This window comes from Dreissena polymorpha, chromosome 9, assembly GCF_020536995.1.
Source record: "Dreissena polymorpha isolate Duluth1 chromosome 9, UMN_Dpol_1.0, whole genome shotgun sequence".
Taxonomy (NCBI): Eukaryota; Metazoa; Mollusca; class Bivalvia; order Myida; family Dreissenidae; genus Dreissena; species Dreissena polymorpha.
In genome coordinates this window covers 58,428,256-58,434,642 of record NC_068363.1, presented here as the reverse complement: position 1 = coordinate 58,434,642, position 6,387 = coordinate 58,428,256, and positions in this window count along the sequence as shown.

Here is a 6,387-nt window from a genome sequence, read left to right as displayed (position 1 = left end):
CCAAATTTCTGAAATTTTAAATAAAACCAACAATAAAAAGATGAAAAATGAAAGCATGACGACCATCACAAAAAATTGTACCTCAACTGATGTTCAAGAATCACTGCATCTCCAACAACAGGAAGCTTCATTTCTCCCCGAAGCAACTGACCCACATGTTCGTCCAGTACACGTCTCAAATCTGCCATCTTCTGGGACTCCCACCGTGACAGCAGCTTCAAACGTCTCCGTAAACATAGATGGACGAATCAATCAAAGCGTCCAATCCTTATTTGCAGGCGCAACTGTTAATATCCACAACATTCATTCATCATCGTGTTTCCGGCCGCCATGTTGGCTGTTTGTCAATAAAGAATATATAAAAGCTTCTGAAATTAACCGCCAAAGATACAGGAAAACAGAGAGGCCCTGCAAGAACAGAGAAATCCAGATCCACACTACTACCGCTATTGATTCCTTGCCCGTCCATGACTAATTTTTTTTCTTTTTCGTAAATTCTTTAATAGCACTATTTCGGACGTCATTTGGTTTTCGGAAACTTTTTTCTTGGTTTTATATTACAGTATATAGCAACTACCAAATGACTTAACATAGCATTATTATTTATTTATATAAACTTTTTGGGTTATTTACTGGTGCGGTGCGTGTTATTTATGTTATACTGTCAGGTTATTAACGGCAATTAGATTAAATTTATATATATTGGTAGATTGTCCCAGGATTGCGATTGTAGTGATTATTCTTTCCTTATACCTTGTCGATTTCTTTTTCTCATTCAATTCCTACAATGTCCTTTCACAACAAAACATCCAAAACATCCAAGGGGCAGAGCAAGAACCTGGCCCCTTTACTAGGGGAGGCACTTTCAGGGTTAGATTCCCATCATCTTACTCACAACATCATGCCCTTTAAGTGCCTCCTCCAGTCAGTTGGAAGTGTAGGCCCCATTATGTCTTTTTTCACTATATTTCAACTGGCCTCGTGTTTGGCTAAGGAGCTCCCTGGACTCGTTGAGCGGACTGTGCCTCTTGCGTCCGGTTGCATTTTACTGCAACTCAAGTCCGCTCAGGCGCTTGCCACCCTACTCTCTAGGGGGACTTTCTACCTTGGCAGCGTCGCAGTCCGGGCCTTATCACCTTCAAACATGAGGTCAGTTTCAGGTTTCATAGCAGGGATCCCGGAAAGTCAGGAACTCATGGAACTTCAAGGAAATCTTATATTTAGCCCTGCGATTCCCCTTTCCGAACTCTCTATAACTTGGAAAGGGTTAACCCCTATCGCCCTGCGCCCCCTGGCTTTCCGAGACTGGTCAAAATAACTTTTCTTACATCTATCCCAGTCCCAAACAAAATCCTTGTGAAGGGCACAAATATTGCCCTTGACATTCGTCCCTGCCCGGTCCAACCTGCCCGGTGTTTTAACTGCCAGGGTTTTGGACACATAGCCAGCAGGGGTAAATGCTCCAGCATCACTACCTGTTGCCGCTGCGCCGGAACTACTTGCCAGAGAAGGTGCACCAACAAAACACGTTGGTGCGCCAACTGTGGTGGCCCGCACTCTGCTTCCTACCAGGGGTGCCCCTCCTATAAGAAGGCTGTCTCCTTAGCCACCTTCGCTCATTTTTATGGGGTCACCTGGTCCGAGGCGGAGAGCAGGCTATTTATGCCTGACACTGCGAGCCACAGCGTGGGCGCCCGTAACACAATCAACACAACCGGTTCCAAGTCATCAACCAAACATGCCTCTGCAGGTATTATCACGCCCCAAACCGAGAGGTCATGTCCTTTAGTTGAGGGGCTAGTGGGTAAGAGTACCCCCCCTCAACCTTTAAATAGGAAATCCTCCCCTAAGGTTACTATTGTGGAACCGGTAACCAAACACACACCAGATTTATGCACCACCCCCCCTGTATCGCCTATCCAGGGGGATCCACCCACTCAGAGACGCCCTCCTGTGGCTACCAGGGGGTCCTCCCCGTCCACCACGTTGACCGACGGTGCTAGCGACACCACCTGTAGTGGTCCTACACTGTCGGACGACTCTATGTTTGATATCACGGGGAGAGACTCTCTGGTGTCAGTGCACTCCAGTATATTGGAGAACCTTTCTATCTCTGGTATCTGTGAAATAGAGGAGGAACCCCGAGTTAGTGTCCCCCCTAACCGTCCCAGAATGGTCGACTCCCAGACATCCCCAATGAGCTCCCCTTCCGACAACACCAGCAGACGCAACTCGTTTGCTGGGGACTCATTTATTAAAATCAAGGGTCCGCCAGCAACAGGTCCCACCTATAGGAAAATATATCTCAGCGAGCTGGCGGATCTGGTTGCTGAGATAATAAAGGACCAGAAAAGGCCCACTGGGAGTCGAGTTATATCTTACATTTATAATAAAATCGATTCTCGATTCAAAAATTGCAGAGAATCAATAACAAAGGTTATCCCCCCTGATAAAATTTTAACTAATAAAATCCATTCTGGAACTGGGGATCCTCCAATAGTAGTAGCAGATCCAGGATGCCCCCCCCCCCGGCCAGCGGTACCCGCCCTGCAAATAAGAAACACGTTCGGCTTGCCAGGACCCCTGCGAAACTCAAAGGGGCCTGTGCAGGCCACAAACTAGGAGTTAAATCTCCTCACCACTCAATTAATCAGATTAAACGCAAGTTAATTTCGCACCACTATGGACAGTAACCTGCAAATAATATCATTCAATGTTGGTGGTCTTTCCGCCAACAAATTTACTGAATTAAAATATTTTATTGACTGCAACCCTAATACCCATATTATATGTTTACAGGAAACTAAATTTTCAAATATTTCTGTAAAACAAATACCAGGGTATAACTGCGAATTTAAGAATTATGTTACTTCAAACCAAAATATTGCTGGTGGTCTTGCCATATATATTAAAAATACAATTAATTATGAACACCTGGGAGTGAACAACCAATTTAAATCTGATGGTAGCACTGCTATTGAGGCATTAGCAATTAAATTGGTTATTGACAAGAACCGGCCTCTTATCCTGGTCAACTTATATTCAAGAGGATGTGATCTTGAAACCCTGAACGGCCTCTTTAAGGAATTAAGGACCATTAAAGGACCCTTTGATGTAATATTCACAGGCGACTTTAATGCACATCACCCTGCTTGGGGTTCCATAAATTCAGATGCAGAAGGTCGGGCGGTAATAGAATGGTTGGACGAGCAAGATCTTATACTGCTCAATGACGGTTCTCCAACCAGGCTTAACCCCACTGGTTTAAACTCCCACATTGACCTTACTGCTGTTAATGCCAGGATAGCAAGTGCGTCTGCATGGGCAACTGTTAAAGATACCATGGGATCTGATCACCTCCCACAACAGGTTACCCTGCTCAACTATATTGCACAGGGAACTGAGGCCCAATGCTCAGGGGAGCAAAAGTTTTTATTGGATAAAGCTAATTGGGCTCAGTTTAGGGACCTCTGCTCAGATCTATCCCTTGCAGATGTTCACTCCCAGGATCCAAATCTGTTTTGTATTAACTTAACCAGCAGGATACTGTCCATAGCGGAATGTAGCATACCGGTCTCCTCCGGCAAGGTCAAAGCAAGAAATAGGGTCCCGTGGTGGAATGAGGCGTGCTCCAATGCGGTACAGGATCGTAAAAATGCTTTAAAAATCCTTAAAAAGAACCCCGCTGAGCATAATCTTCTTAAATATAGGTCCCTCGAAAATCAGGCAAAGCGGGTTATTTTGGACGCAAAAACTCAAAATTGGAAAGAATTCTGTGATTCAGCTATCATTAATAAGAAAAATACTAGGGATTTTTGGCAAAAAATTCACAGAATTAAAGGAAATTCATTCACCCCTGTACCGCTACTTAAATACAAAGGCGAAATTGCCACAACCCCAAGGGACAAGGCTCAATTTTTGGTACGACATTTCCAATCTGTCTCCAGTGACTCAAACCTTCCCGTTGAAACTCTGAATTATCAAAAGCGGTTTGAGACTGAGCACCGAAATATTTTAAATGAGCCTGGGGATAATAGCACGCCTCTCAATTTACCTTTCACTATTACAGAATTATTAAGTGCTATTAACAGCAGGAGCAACACCGCCACGGGGCCTGACAAAATAGCATATTTAATGTTTAAAAATATGCCAGCCATAACTCTAAAAATCTGGCTTAACCTATTCAATCAGGTGTATAGGACAGGCAGGATACCACCCGAGTGGAAGCAGGGGATTCCAATTCCTAAACCTGGTAAAGACAAAAATGATCCAAACTCATATCGACCAATAAGTCTAACATCACATGCAGGTAAATTACTAGAAATAATGGTCAAAAATAGATTAGAACACTTATTGGAATCAAATAACATACTAAACCCCTTCCAGTCTGGCTTTAGGAAGGGGCGATCTACTCTTGATCAGCTAGCTAGATTACAACATGATATTCTTTCTGCAAAAAATCAAGGGCAATCAGTATTAGCAATTTTTTTGGACCTTCAGGCTGCCTTTGATTTAACATGGACCTTCGGCATACTAAAAAAGCTAGCTGACTATGGAATCACTGGATACTGTTTCCACTACCTCAGAGCATTCCTAGAGGGCCGTAAAATCCAGGTCAGGGTCGATGGGGAGTTATCAGAGGTAGCCATAACTGATCGCGGAACCCCTCAGGGGTCCGTAATATCCCCAACTCTGTTCTCCCTCATCGTAAACGGTCTACCTGATGCCGTAAAAGACTCAGGAATGGTTATCTCCCAGTTTGCCGATGACTCAGGCACTTGGTTAAAGGGGTCTAACATGTTACGCCTGCAAAAGAGGGCTCAAGCAGGCTTAGACTCCATATGGAAATGGGCAATTGAATGGGGATTCAAAATTTCTCCAACCAAAACAGTAGGAGTACTATTTGGCGAACAATTTCAGCACTCTTTGGACTTAAATTTAGGCGGCACCAAAATTATCTTTGAAAAAGTGGTGAAATTTCTAGGTATGTACCTAGATAAACAGTTAACTTTTACTCACCACTTTAAATATTTGGCAGAAAGGTGCGAAAGGGACCTAAATTTAATGAGAATGTTAAGAGGCACAGGTTTCGGATCAGATAAAAATAGCCTCTTAACACTCTACAAGTCCCTTATACGTCCAAAGCTAGATTATGGAGCCCAAATCTATGCATGTGCTAAGCCAAACGCCCTAAAAATGGTTGATGCCATTCAACACAAGGCCCTAAGGATAGCTCTGAGAGCCCTAAACTGTACACCGGGTGCACTGCTAGAGGAGGAGGCCGGTGTGTTACCTCTTGACTTGCGTAGAAAACAACAGTCCCTCAATTTCTGGGCCAGGGTTAAGTCTCGGCATGGTTCAAACCCCGTAAACAAACTTGTCGGGACTGGCACCTTCGTCAAGGGGAAAATACTTAAGCGTAAGCATGTCGCCCTACCTTTTGGTGCGAGTATTAGGACCCTGGTTGAGGATGCCGGTCTCGACAAGGTACATGTAGCAGACCTGAGGCCCTCCAAGGCCCCCCCCTGGACGCTTGGACCCATTGATGTTGACCTATCACTCTCTAATAAAATAACAAAAACTGACTTGCCACAACTCATCAAGTCAGAAGCTCTCTCTCTTATAGATAATATGTATGCTGAGCACCTAAAAATCTACACTGACGGCTCCAAATGCCCTAACTCTGGTTTGGTAGCCAACTCTTTTGTAATCCCTTCAAAAAACATTAGTAAAACGCACAGGCTCAGCAACAATCTCTCTATTTTTACAGCAGAACTTTTGGCAATTAAATTCTCTCTGTGCTGGATATTGGTCAATAAACCTACTAAAACTGCTATTTTATCAGACTCAATGTCATCTCTTGAGTCCATAAAAAACAGAAATAGCAGATCTAGGCCTGATATTTTAGCTAGCATTTTGGAACTTCATCAACAGTGCCTAGATAAATCTTTAAAGGTCACATTAGTATGGTGTCCAGCACATGTCAACATCAGTGGGAATGAACAGGCCGACAGGGGGGCCAAAGAGGGCCTCTTGAGGGGGGCCGTAGATGTTGGGGAACCCCTGGCACCTTCTGAGATCTACTCCCTGACAAAGAAATTTGTTTTGGGCGAGTGGAATCTCCGGACCGACAATTTGTCTTCCCGTCGACATACTTTTACTAGACCTGCGAAAACCCTCAGGCCGCCTGACAGATACTCAGCAAGCATTGTGCTTGACAGAGCCATCACGCGCCTGAGGATGGGAACCACCCTATTACCCGGTGGCGCAGGAAAGTATGTCCTCGGTATAGACCCTGCATGTCCTAGGTGCCAGGAACCTCTCACTGCGCCCCACATGCTGCTACACTGTCCTAACCATAAGGCGCAGAGGGACCACCTTGAAGCT